We start from the raw sequence: 14,144 nt of genomic DNA, 5'->3' as shown, positions 1-14,144 counted from the left end.
CGGAGCGCCGGCCAGTGTCCCTGCCAAGGGGGGTCCCCGGGGACATCCCCCGGCCCAGCCTGCGGGCACGTCCCCTGCACAGCCGTGCGGCTGCGATCCCGCGTCCCAAAGGCCGCTGCGGTTTGCAGCAAGGTCAGGGGGACACGCCGGGACTGCCGCAGCGGCGCCGGGGACGAACCGCGGCTCCCTCCGCCACCGTTCACGTGTGCCGGTGAAACACGGAGCGGCGATGCTCTGGGCAGCTGTGCTCTGTGTGTGTGTGCAGTTACCTGGACATGCAGGCACAGAGATACATGCCAGAACATAGATACACACGTGCACGCACACAGACACATGCATACCCACAGATAGATACATGCGTACACAGATACACACCTGTATACACACCTGCATACACACACACACATATACACAGCTGCATACACACCTGCATACACACACACACACACACACCTGAATACACACACACACCCCGCTGGATACACACATGCACATGTGCATACACACACACATACACACACCTGCATGCACACATATACACACACCTGCATACACACACATGCACACCTGCATATTTGGCACGTGGGAGGTGGCGCAGGTGCTGCTCCCCAGCTGCCTCAGCCCCAGCTGCCGTGGCCTCTCCCAGCTGCTGTCAGTGAGCACTGATGGAGCTGCCGGGGGAACTCGGACAAGCCCGGAGCCTGCCTGGGATGCTCTTGCTTTCCTGGGGTGTCCCTGTGGTGCAGAGCCCGGTGTCCCCTCAGCCCTCAGTCCCCTGCCATCACCCCTGTGCCCCCTGGATTCTAGTGAGTGCTCCTGGTCAGGCAGACCTTTGAGCTGCCACAAGCTGGACCAGTTTTTTTGGTGGTGGGAAAAGGCAATCCAAGGGTGAGCTGGGCAATTCCTGCCTCCCTGAGGCATGAAGATTTGGGGTTGTTGAGGGAGGGTGTCCTGCTTGCCTTCCTGTTTTGTAAGAGGAAAAGCTGCTGTTGGGGTTTTGTTATCGCTTGTTTGTTGCCTGTGCTCACCAAACCGTGCAGGGAAAAGGGGATTTAGGGAGGATTAAAATATCTGATTCTTGCTGTTACTGAGCCTTTTGGATGTGAGCTCCAGCAGCTTTGTGCTGCGTGGAGTAGACAGTGGCCCATGAGGAGAGGTGGTCAAAGGAATTGGCCAAAAAGGAACAGAAAAATCTGATTTTTTGCGAAGCTTATCAGAGGAAAACGGAAGAATTTTGATCTTGCCAAAATACCTTTGACATTGGAGGTTTCCTTGTTTTTAATAACGATTTAAAATGCCCACTTAGTTTAAAGCAAACAATAAGCCATCTGGAAGTGAGGGGTTTTCCTCAGTGCCCTGTCACAGTGTCCTCACTGCTGTGTGCAGAACAGGGAGATGTTTGCTTTTGGGGGACGCTTCTGGCATGAGTATCTTGCACACCAAAACTCTCTTGTTTTTGGTGGATGTGGCCAGAGGAGCTGGGCAGGCACATAAAGCTGTGCTTGTGGGTGCTGCTCTCTCTTAACCACACCAAACCTCACATTCAGAAGTGGAGCAATCAGCTGGGGATATTTCAGAGCTGGTGGTGAAACGAGGTAGTTTTTAGTATTCATGAAAAATGCTTGTGACAGCCTTACCCCAAGTAATGAGCAGCCACCTGCAGTTCAGAGCAGTGCTTGATAATGCTGTAATTAGATTGGAGATGCAAAAAAGCTCATTAAAATTAAATAACATATTTGTCACTGTTTTAAGAGGTGCAGATTGCCTCGAACCATGCTGGTCTCTTGACCTTGAGTATTTTGGCATAGTCCTCGTTGTTGAGCACATGAAAATAACGTTGGAGCATCCCACAGGCAGGTTCATGGTGGGGGTTTCAGCACAGGGTTGCAGGTGCTCACCTGCCCTGGTCAGATTGTTTGGCACCTCACCATACAGAGCCATGCTGCCAGCACTGGGCTGGCACAGAGGAACATGGGCTTCCAAAGGCAGGGGTATCTACCTCTTAAGTTTTTGAAATAAAGTAAAATGTGTTTTGAGTCCCCTTCCTCCCTCCTGCCTGGAAAAGAGCATGCAAAGTCATGACAGTGTCTATTAACAAGACTGTAATTTTCCAAAATTAATTTTTAATGACTAATTTGTCTTGTTTTCAGATGTTTTATACAACACTTATTGTTTAAACTCCTTTTGTTTCTCCACATGTCACCACAGTGGAGGCGGGTGTTGGGTCAAGATCTCCAGTTGGGGCATCCACTGCTGGCTTGGCTCTGCCCTTGGAAGGGCTGCATCTGCCAAGGAAAGGCAGCTCTGGGGAAAGGCAGAGATCATCCTTTATAGAAAGGATTTCCCTTTCTGCTGCCCCAAAATGGCACTGCTGTCCAAACACTGTTGCCCTCACTCCAGCTGTTGTGGCCACACACTGCTCTTCCCCTCCAGAGATGCTAGCTAGCCATGGCTTTTCTTGCAGTAGCTTCTATGCACAAAGAAGAGAATTAAAAACAAAAAGTGGGTTTTTCTTCCTCCTCCTCAGTCATAGTGAGTAATTACACGTAGGTGTCTCGGAACAGGAGTGTTTACAGACACTCTGTATTTTCAGCATGTGGGATTTTCCCACTGTAGCACTTGGGTTGTGAGCAGCAGCAAAGCAGCACTCAGCCTGGTGCCTGGATCACCACTGGTTTGTTGGGAACTGGGGAAGAGGAGGGAATGCTCTTGAGCATGGAGCATCCTCGTGGGGTCATGGCCCTTTGGTGTCCACAGGAAGGGGGTTTGTAGCACAACTTTTGGCACCTTAAAGATAAACTTTTTTTTGTTCTACTTTTTTCCCCTTCTTTGGAGTGATCTTGGAAGGGCTCAAATTTGGGTTATGGCAGCTTGTGTTGCCTTGCAGCTGGGCACACTGCTTGGCTTTGCTTGCTGCCATCCATGTCAATGTTTTCTGTTATGTTCTTGGCACCAAATGGGAATTTTCTCAGAGCTTGTTCTGACTAATGTTGATGAAAGGGCAGAAATTCATTATTAGAGTGAAATAGCTGGTGATAGACTGGGGTTCCCAGGTGTATGAATGAATATCAGCAAATATCTGTAATGAATTTTTTTCTGCAAATCCTTGCCTGTGACCACCCCTGCTCTGCTTGTGTGGGCCGAGCTGTGACTGCCACACTGCCACAGGGGTTTGGAACAGCACCTGTAGGGCTGCCAAGGTCTTTGCCCACAGCCTGGGCACCCACAGCTTCTCTGTGGCTGCACTGGTCCCCAAAACCAATGTGAGAGCCTGTGATGGGCAGGCAGAGCCTAACTGTAAAAAAGTAAAATCAAGTAAAGTGTTTTCAAGGCCCAGATTGAGACAGGACCCATCCACCTCTTCCTCTCATCTGGATTCCTGATTATTGGCAGAGTAATCTTAGTTCTTTGTCTAGGGTGACATGGTTGGGAGGGAGCTGTGAGTGAACAGTTTCATCACCAATAAATATTTCTAGATAAAACAGAATGTGTGATTCCCATCATCCTTGGAGCAGAGTGAAGGGCTGTGGCTCAGGCTTCTGGTCAGATCCAGGTGGTTCCTTTAGGCTGGTCTTAGGCAACTTCCGAGGAAAAGAACCCCCCAAACACATTTGGCCTTTGTGGTTATGCTGAGGAATCTGCTGGCAGAGTAAACCCCGGGTAAACATCCTCAATTTGCTGCCTCCTGAAATGGAGCAGCTTTTGGAGTTTGGAGCCACAATTTGTATTCAAATGAAGGTCATTTGAAAGGTGTAACACAGTAAACAGCCATTATTTCATTTTGATAGTGGTACTAAAATTATAGTGTTGGTTGAATTATTTTAGTATAGGACCATTACCATCTCCCTAAAACACTTAGAGGGGTTTTATATCAGTGCTGCAGTCCTGAAATTAGAAGAAAATTAAAAATCACACTACTGTGGTAGGAAAGTAATTTATTTGTGAGGATGCCTTCATTTTATCACGGTGTCTCTTTCCTTTCTGCTATTCCAGGAGAGAGATGTGCTCCCGACACCCAGATAGGCTCCCAGGGTTTGCCTTGCTGAACCCTGGGCATCAGCTTCCCACGAGCCAGGGCTGCCATAAGCCACCCCCAAAACTTAATTTTTAATTCAATTTTTTTTTTTCTTTTTTCAGTAAAAGTGGCTGATGTGGTATTGCCTGACTCAGTGCTGTCAGTGTGTTATATTTCAAACATACTCGTGTAGGGGGGTAGGCACACACTTAAAATCTCTCTGCATTCATTTTCTTCTAGGAATACTTGCAGTAGAAGTTGGAGTTAATAGAGTGGCAGTGATTTCCCTCATCGGGGTGGGTGGGTGAGGGTGCCTGGATGGAGCCTGGCAATTAGAGCTGCTGCTGGGTGGAAGGGGGGATGCTCCAAGGCTGCGTTGGAGTGGGAGCTGGCGGACGTGAACAAAATCTTAATTGGGAAATTCCCGTAGATTATTACAGCTGCCTTCATTAACATTTTCACACTTGGCTGGTAACAAATGAGGAGAAGGGCTGTGTGTGCCACTGGATTTATAGTGTTCCAAATCTGCTCCATACCTGGGGTGTGCCTTTGAGCAGAAGGGATCGTAGCTTTTTGTGGAGGGGTGTTCTGTGAGGATTTCTGGGAAAATCTTTACTGGCAAGGAGCTGGTTTTCAATTGCAGGAAGGAATACCCTGCAAATAAAATTCCTAGCTTCATCTCTGGCAAAGTTCAGTTTAGGTTTGGATCTGATTTTTATGGGTTTTTGATCTGTTTGTGCTTAAACTCCAGGGTTTTTTAATTGCACAAGGAGGCTATCAAGTACATATCCACTGGAAAAGAGCATAAAGTCCTAAACACTGTAAGTTGAGCTACTTTAATGGTAACAAGGCTGACATAAATGAAGCCCCAGCCATGAAAGATATTGGCCATGGAAGGCCACCACATCATGTTGCAGGAAAAGGACCATGCCTTGTGTCCCCTCCCTGGCCTCACAGGCCCTGGCTTGCTCCTGCTCTCACTTTACTGCTGGAGCACATGATGCTGGTAGGGCCAAAATAAATTTTCATTATGAAATCACAGGGTGCTCATGTGCTGGGCAACACTGGGGGGGATGGTCCCATCTTTAGGTGAAAGCTGCTCTCACAGAGGAGATCCTCAGGAACTCCTTCAAATTGAGGGGAAAACCTGCAGCTGGATTAGGATGCCCTCGGAGATGAGCGTAGCAACCTGTTCCATATTTATTACGGGCAACAATTTGACTAAGGGAGAATTTAGATTAATAACATTCAGCCCAGAGAAGTAATTTCCTTTGAGAAAGCGATTTACATGCACTCTGCCAAAAAGAGCCGTCACCGCGTGCTCTCCCTGTGTCAGCTCCAATAATGAAGTTGGAAATAACATGGGAGGTTAATAGGTCCTACTTATCTCCTTAGTGCTGCAAAGGAAGATTTACAGTGCGGAGCCTGGTTTGCATATTCCCCTTGGAAATGGAAAGGTTTTTCCCAGCCGAGATTGATGAGAGCTTGCAGGGTGTCTGCTGGGGCTGTAAAGCTCCATCCCAGGGACACGCTCCTGCCAGAGGGAGCCGCCTTCCCTGGGTCACTGGCCACGGACTGACTTCGATGCCAGAGCCACCATTCCAGTGATAATTATTTTTATCCATCTGTCTCCTCTAAGCCTGGAAGTTTATAGAGACGTGGCTGCCACACTGTGTTAGGAGCTGGGTTGAAGCCCTGTGGGTTTTCCCTGGGAGCTGCCCATGGCGTGCGAAGGGGAAAGTCATCTGGAGGCACTGCCATGGAGGGTGGTGGAGCTGCCTCTGTTACCCCTTGGGCCTCTGCCTGTGTGATGCCAGTTTTCTGGGTGTATGTTGGGGTATGTTGTGTCCTGCCTTTCCCCCGAGGAGGGGGGTCTGTGTGCTGGGCCACAGAGCTGGGAGCTGCTGGAATGTGCTGGTGGGTTAATTGGGACCTGCTCCTCTAGTTGGAGCTGGTAATGACGCTGCCTCCATGGGGGAGCAGGCTGCTGCCTGGGCTGTTGGTGAGGCTGGAAGCAGCTGGAGTTGCCTGTAGTGGCCCCTTCCCCGTTGTCTGGCTGGGCTGGGGATGGCAGGGAAAGGGGATGGCGGGAGCCAGAGCCCTGTCACTTCACATTACTCCTCTGAAATCCCGGAGGACCCGTGGCACGTTATGGGCTGCTGCAGGAGCTCTTTGCCTGTGAGCAGTGGAGCTGTCTGGGCTTAGAGTAAGGAAAATCCCCAAATTCTGTGGCTGCTTTCCTCTCCCCTGGCTCTCCCCACCGGCTTTTGGGAAAGAGCTCTGTGTCTGTTCTTCTCTCCCAGCAGGGTTGTGTTTGGGTCCTTCCATGTTGTTGGGCTCTTCCAAACTGGGAATAAACCAAACTTTTAAAAATAAACCAAAATTCATTCCCTCTGGCTAATTTAAGTCACATGATGTCTGAAACCTGCTTAGGAGAGGGACTCTGAGAGGGAAAGAATTGTTAATAAATGTTCTGTCTGCACAAACTGTAAAATATTCATTTCAGTCAGTTTTTTCACGTTACTGAGCAAGTGCAAGAAGAATGAACTTTCTGAACAGCTTAAGGTACAATTCTGTAATAACCTGAGCCATTTAATGAATGAAATATTTAACATAATTTGCATATATTAAGTGATGGGATGACGTTTTTCTACTTCTGTGTACTCTTTGTGTATCTGGAACAGTACAGCCTTTCCTCTCCACCACTCCTCACAGTGCTCCAGGGTAGGCACTGAGGAAATGGCATTTTTCCTCCCCATTTGGAGCCAAGCAAATGGGAGCCACACCAGCTGAAGGCAGGGCACACACAGGCACAGCTGAAGTGTTTTCAGCTTGGCAGCATGGCTTGAGTAAGCATTGCTTCTGCTGCCATTTCTGCTCTTGATGCTCCCAGTCCCACAATACACGATTTGTTTCCTTTTTTTCCCTTTTTTTTTTAAATTTTAATCAAGTAGTATTTTAAGTGCAGACAAGAAGCTGTCTGCACGTGCCAGAGACTCCTCTTGGCAGCACGATGCACTGGGCCTGGGAGCTGTCCTGTTCTGAAGTACTCCTGGAGCATAGCTGGGCCTGGCACAAAGCCCATTCCTGGCATGGAATGTCCCTTGTGGCACGCTGGCGCCTGGATGCCATCCCTGTGCAGCACTGCTGGCCCCTCCAGAGTTGTGGCTGGGCTGCCCTTGGGGATGCTGAGCCTGCCTGTGGTGTCCTTGAGAGTGGCATCCCTGAGCTGGCACTGCTGTCGAATGGTTGCTGTAAATCAGGGCCAAGTAAGGCAGTGAAAACCTCAGGATTGGGAAATAAGGGGGGAACCTTGGTGCTTTCCCCTACAGAAGCAGAGGGCTGTGACAGGTGTTGAGTGACCAGCACTTCATTCTCAGCAGGTTGCTCCAGGAGGAGGGAGCTGCTGATTTCCATGTGACCAGAAATTGCAGGTCATAATCCAAACAGTGGCAGGGCTGGGTTCTCAGTTATACCCAATTAAGGTGTGACTTCATCAGTGTTCCCTAACTTAACTGCATTTTAATTCTGCTCTGTAAGTAGTCTCAGGGAACTGTACAGGGAAATTAGGTGTCATGAGTCATGTGTTTTGAGTATCTGTATATATATTTATAAGTTTACAGATACATGAGTCTCTCTGTATCCCATGGGTGGGGTTTGGGTGGTTGCCCAGAGCAGCAGCCCTGAGGAGCACAGAGTGGACCTGGAGTGACCAGTGTGGCTCACAGTGGTGCAGGTACATCCAGGGTGTCTACCATGCTGTGCCCTGATGCCACTAAGGCCAACCCTCACAGGCTGGATGAATAATGAATGCATCTTGCTCTTCCAATCCCCATGACTTTGTGGTTTTTGCATCCCACGCACTCTGTGTCATGTCAGTCATTTGCCCAGTTTGTAGTTTGTTCAGGGCTCTGGGCTGGTTTTCCAGCCTGTCTGAGCCTCACTCGGAAATGCCTTCTGTCATGTTCAAGTGGCACCTTCACACTGCTCGTTTCCAGGTCGTTGGTAAATATGAAGCAATAAAGGAAATATAAAAGGAGTTCAACCAGGAATCCCCATCTGTCTCGGCCTGCAGAGCTCCTGGATGTCAAAATTGCCTTTCCAGAACTTTAAAGGCTTAAAACCAGAGAAGAGCATAGTAATTCTAAAACACATCCCTTTCTTTTATCAGCAAGATTTTAGTTTTTTTTAAAGTATATAAACTAATAGGAAATGAGCCTACTCCTGGCGATGTAAAGCACAGCCTGGCATGAGTGTTCAGGGTCCTCTCTCAGCAGCTGGATTTGAGCTGGGTGAGCAGAGGGAGGGCTGTTTTCATCCTGCTGTCAATGTGCCTTGACAGAGCGTTAAAAAGTCAATATTACCCTAAAAACGTTCTGCTTTTCATAACAGGTAATTTTGTTGGTGTTGAAAATGCTTTGTTTGATTTCGGGAGCCATTCATTATAGGATCAGGGCTTCAAAGTGAAGCCAATTAGTTATAAGAGCTACTTTTAAAAAGCTTTTTTCCAAACACCAGCTTGAAGGTTAACTAAAGTGTGGTGAATGGGGAGCCTGTGCTGGGGTGGGCCCACTGCAGTGTCTGGTACCACTGGGGCTGCATCCCCCTCTCTGAGGCCACATCCTGGCAGGAGCAGGAACCTGCAGCCACTCTGCCCTTTTCTATATTTAGTAAGAAATGCATCAGCATCCCTTTTACTCCCTGAATTCCCTCTGGGAGTGGAGCTGGTAAATAGCTGTCGCACTAAAAATAACACCTGCAGCAGCCACTGGCAGCCACGTTCCCTTCCCTGGCTGAGCATGAGCACAGAGCCAAAGGGCTCCCACCCTGGGAGCAGATGTTGGGATTTATGACTATTTTAAAAAAATAACTAAAAATCAACACTTAGAAATATAAAGAGCATGAAATGGCCTGTGATGCTTAACCTTTGGGAAGCAGCATCCATGCTCTGTGCTGGCAGCTGTCCATGAGAAAGGACACAGCAGCCCCAGCACAGCCTGCAGCAGTGTTCTGGGGGCTGGCAGTCCAGAGGTCACTGGCATGACATGGCATCAGCCCTGCCTTTCACCAGCCTTCTGGTCAACCCCTTTCCAAGGATAAATACAGGGAATCCTGGGCACTTTGGGCAGTTTGCTGTCCTGGCACTGCTCAGAATGTGAAATGGCTCTTTCACACAAACATCCTTTTTTCTGGTCATTTTTTCCCTTGTCATTTTTTTCTTATATGTTCTCTTAAAGGCAAGGCCTAACTAAACTTTTGGAAGTCTGGAAATAACTCACAAGAAATTTACAGTTCCCTGATGGTGCTGTGGTTTTATGGTTGTTTCCTTGCAGTGCCAACACACACAGTAATTCCAGGTCAGAGGGGCAGTTTCCACAGATGGGAGCCAGCTGGCAACTGCCAGCCACTCTGGGAGCAGACCTGCTGTGCCCCCCAGACCACAGACCCTGGTTAATCATCATGGCTGGATCCTGACATGGGGCAGAAATGTTTCCCTTTCATGCCCCAACAGAAGGGAGGATGGTTTGATGACAGCTGTGAGTGTTGTGAGTTTACTGGAGCTGATGGGCACTTGGGAGCTGCCTCCAGAAAATGGACTTGTTGTTCCTGATTTTGTGAAGAATCCATCAAAGTGACCCTGAGATCATTTGGTTAAAGCATGGTGTGAGTAATGCCAGTGTCACAGGTTCAATCCCCATATGGGTCATTCAGTTAGGAATTTGACTTTATGATCCTTCAGGGTCTCTTCCAACTCAGAATAGTCTGTGATTCTGAATTGACCAGGGAAGATCTGGGAAGAAAAACACCAAACCAAAAAACCTTGCCAAAATCAACCCAGCAGCACCAGCCAGGAGCTGGGGACATCAGCACAACTGGTTTGGGCCTGACTGGGCCTGGGACAGAACCACTCTGAGGCGTCAGAGGCATCTCCTGCAGTACAGTGCAGAGAGCCCTGGCTTTCTGCTAATGGCTCTGTGGCTTCTGAATAATGAGCAATTCATTATATAAATATCTTAATAATGCTTTTTCTGGCTGCTTCTACTTGTTTAGTCTTGTATTTGATATTGGTCCTTCCATTTAGATTTTTTTATTTGAGTGGAGCAGCATGAGATTAGAGGCTCCTGTACAGGTCAGGCAATGTGCCTCCAGGAAGGACAGCCAGAAGCCATGACCCTCTCACAGACTGTGGTTCTTTTGGCATCTTCAATGTTTAAAACCCCTTTGTGAATTCTACTGGTGCTGCACAGGTTCATTCCAGACACTGTTCCTGAGTTTTTGTCAGCCTGGCCATGCTTGGGTACAGGGCTGTGCTGTGCAACTCAAGGCTCTCTGGAGTTCTCTGTTCACACATGCAAAACATGAACAATTCTTACAGGAATGATGATAATGAGTAGCATGGGTAATTTTTTTTTAACACTAAATGTTGTTTGCACAATGATACAGGACACTTGTGTGGTATTGACAGAGCTGGGAAAGCCTTCAGTGTAAACAATGGAAAATGAATAAACCCATTCAGTAATGACTTCAGGTACAGCAACTTCTGTGTTCAACTGGATCTTCAGGAAAAGGGATCCATGTGCTTGGGCTGGAATGGGATAGATGGAGCATGAAGGCACCACCATCCAGGACTCCCATTTGCACTAATTAAGATGTGAGACTGAGGTGGTGATATGACAGCAGAGCATTGGTCAAACCAGTAAAATGTCCCAGTCCCTGCTATTCCTGGATTCTCCTGCTATTCCCAGATTTCTGGGCTTTGTGGTTCTCAGTCTGACCAGCAGCATCATTTGAATGCAGCTTTTATCATGATTGAATATGTATATTTTTAGAAGGATTTTAATTCTATTTGAACTAAGAAAATGCCATAAATCAGCAGCAGAATCTTTTTAACATTTACAGTTTTAAATGAATTCCTGGTGAGAGTCTCTTAAGCCAGATTTATATCTGACTCTGCATTGAGCTGTCGTTATGTGGGACTGAAAAACTCTGACAGAATTAGGCATAATGCAAAAACATGCTGAAAAGACAGTTTTGCTGGACTGTGGCACGTTATTATGTCAGAGCATATGGGAGTGGGGAGGATGTAGAAAGGGGCAATTTCTGGGGATATTTCCCTTTTAATGATTTCCCTTTTAAGGACTTTGGAAGGGCTTGCTGCTGTCTCCATGCAAGAGAAGGCAAATGGAGCAGGCCCTGGTGTTGGTACCTTGTTGGGCACAGCTGTCCCCCTGCCAAGAGTGGGACTGGTGTGTCCCCCCCGGGGCAGGAGGGACCATCCAGGCTGGGGGGAGGCCATGGCATGGGCAGGTTCACAGAGATCTGCTCAATCCCCTGTGATGCAGTTAGACTTTGCCACTTGGTGCAGGAGAGCTGCAGAACATTCCATGTTCCTCCTGCTTTCTGTGGGAGTTGAGAGCAGGGGAGCATCTCTGAGGGCACATGCTCACTCTGGAGCAGAGGAATGCTCTTTGGCATCTTGAAGCCACGTGACTGTTCAAAGTGTGTACAAAAATTGAGTTTTTTTCTATTATGCTGTAATTAATGCATCATAAACACAGGGATCTTGGTGATTTTTTTTTTTTTAATCACATTGCATATTTGACTTTTTCAGGCTTCAGAGGACAAGTGAACTGAACCAGCAGGATGCCAATGTTTATGGTTCTTTAAATCACAGGGTGTAGTCCAAGGTCATTTAAAAGAAAAAAAAAAAAAATCACATAATGACCTGTGGGTGTTTTCCAGTAACTCAGGACTGGGTGTTATTGGTTACTGCTCTGTTTCACTAACTGTCCCTCAGTGTGGGGCCTAAATGGAAGATAAAATCCATCCTAATCCTATTAGGCATGGGCTGATGCAAGGGCTGACTTTGCTCTTACTTGTGACTAACAGCACTTCCAAGTGGTTCAGGGCAGCCATGGCTGGGGAGTTGTGCCCCATTATGCTTTTGCTTTTCTAAAGACCCAGTGTGTGTCTCAGTTTGCTCTTGTCCATGTGTTTGGTAGGTGAAGGAGCTGGGCAGATCTTGTTGAGCTCTAGTGCCTGTTAGTCACTGATTGTGCTCTTGATTGTTTTTTTTTTTTCCTTCTCCTTTTCATGTCTTTTAGAGAAAATTATTTCTTATCGAAATCTAGTTTTTTCATATTAGGTTTAACCCTGAAAAAAGTCTTTGAGTTGTCCATTTGCTACTTTTTTTTTTTTCACTTTGTGTACTTTTTTCCCTTTCTTCTGCCCCTTTCCATAAGTTTTCTTTGGGACTGTGTCCACTCCAGTTTGCAGCTGTTTTTTTGCTGTGCCAAGGCTGCCATGGGTTTCACTGTTGTGGTCCTTTAACCCCAGGAGTTTGTCAGAGCTGCTCCAGCCCTGGAATCTGAGGGCAGACAGCTCTCCTGAGGGTGCTGGGTGCATGAGGCCCCAGCAGTGCTGCAGAACACCGTCACAGTCAGATGACTTGATCAGCCATCACAGCTCAGGATTCCTAAATGTCACCCTATAATATCTAATTAAGATTGCAGTTTGAAGACATCATGTACTTTAATTGAAAACTGTAGAGTAATCTATTCCATTTTTTTCCTGTTAAATTAATAGTGTGGACCTTTAGCAGATGGTTGGTGAGACACCATTATTAATGAAAACATCCTCCCTCCTGCAATCCTGCTGCTCCGTGCCATGCAGGGAACCAAGGCAAGCATCTCCCAAACCACGAGCATTTCCCACTTGGTGGCTTTACTGTTCTGTGGCACCAGACAGTGCTGCCAGGGCTGCCCTCAGGCCTTTTCTTGCAGAGGTGAGCCCAGCCAGGCTGGCTGGGTAAGGGGGTCAGCAGCAGCCAGGGCGATGCGGGCCACCTCCTGCTCTCTGCAAACCAAGGGAAGGCAACACTTTGAGGCCCCAAAATGGTGGGGGTTTCATTCATTACAGCAACAGAGCAAGGGTCTGGCTTCAGCCAGCCTGTGGTATTTTCACAGGTATGAATAAATGCCTCTGCACTTGGCAGGAAATTCATGGCATGAGTTGGAAAACCAAATCCATGCAAGTCCGGCCTGACACGTGCTCTGGCTGGGCAGCCCTGGGCAACCTCCGACCCCCGGCCACAGCTTGTACTGCTGACACAGATTGTCAGCAAAACAGCAGCAATATCTGAACTTTATCCCCTTCTCAGCCTCAGCACAGGCTGATCAATGTTTCTGCTTTGAGAAGTTGCAGACAGGTGATGCTTCAAGACCAAACCAAGGGCTGCCTGAAATGGCAATGAAACATTCTGGTGTAGGAGTGTTCTGTCACTGACAGTGTTGGCAGCCTGCAGGCACCTGACCCTCTCATGTCCCTCCTGTCCCTGCTGGACACTTGTGGGCTGGCTTTGCCTTTCTCCTGCTCCTTGTTTCACCCAGCTCACAAGCAATATCCCTTTGATAGTGTTGCTGATTTAGGCCAAACAACTGGGCGAATGCTGGGGGATTTTGATTTTTGTTCCCATGATGCTGAAGAAGGTGGTGTGAGCCTGCTCTGTGTGGTGTTTGGAGCAGTTTGTAGTTGAGATATTCAGAATATTAATAGCTTTGAGAGTAGGTATGGGTAGAAAATGAAAATGGCTCAATCCCAGCTGAGAAGATGGTCCACAGTCTATATGAATTTTTATTTTCATTTCAGAGTAGAAGGACGATAAGGAAGTGATGGGCTGGAATTTGTCTTTATAGCAGAGAGGACGTGGTGAATTCCTGAGAGAATAAATGTGCTCGCTTAAGAGATTGCAGCTTTATTAGCTCTGTGGTCTAAATCTAGGGATGAGTAGAAACTCTTCTGCTTTCTCCTAATACATGCATAGATTCAGGCTTATTAATTCGGGTGTGTATAATTCATACAAAGTAATAACTTGAAATTCAGACTGCTTTTTTTTTTTTTTTAATGAATTACATGTTGCTTTGAGACCAGATGGTGACCAGAGCTGTCTGGCCTAGGGAATCCTACAACCCTTCTACCTTATTTCTGCTTGTCTTTTTATTTTGAGAGGTGAGGTGGGAATTGCCAATACCTTGTGACGATGCAGGATGACTTGGAGGGAATTGAGCTGGGAGGAAGGAACCAACACTCAATCCATGGCTTTAGGGAACCCATTAATTGTCCTTTTCAG

At 47.4% G+C, this 14,144-nt stretch overlaps 1 protein-coding gene across 6 annotated transcripts in view; it reads left to right on the top strand.

Annotated features, from left to right (window-relative positions):
• The window catches only part of CAMTA1 (calmodulin binding transcription activator 1), a 242,332-nt gene that overhangs the window by 44,177 nt on the left and 184,011 nt on the right, over nt 1-14,144 (top strand). The gene's annotated exons all lie outside the window — the stretch shown is intronic.

Source organism: Haemorhous mexicanus, chromosome 23, assembly GCF_027477595.1.
Source record: "Haemorhous mexicanus isolate bHaeMex1 chromosome 23, bHaeMex1.pri, whole genome shotgun sequence".
Taxonomy (NCBI): Eukaryota; Metazoa; Chordata; class Aves; order Passeriformes; family Fringillidae; genus Haemorhous; species Haemorhous mexicanus.
This window is presented reverse-complemented; position numbering and strand designations above follow the sequence as displayed.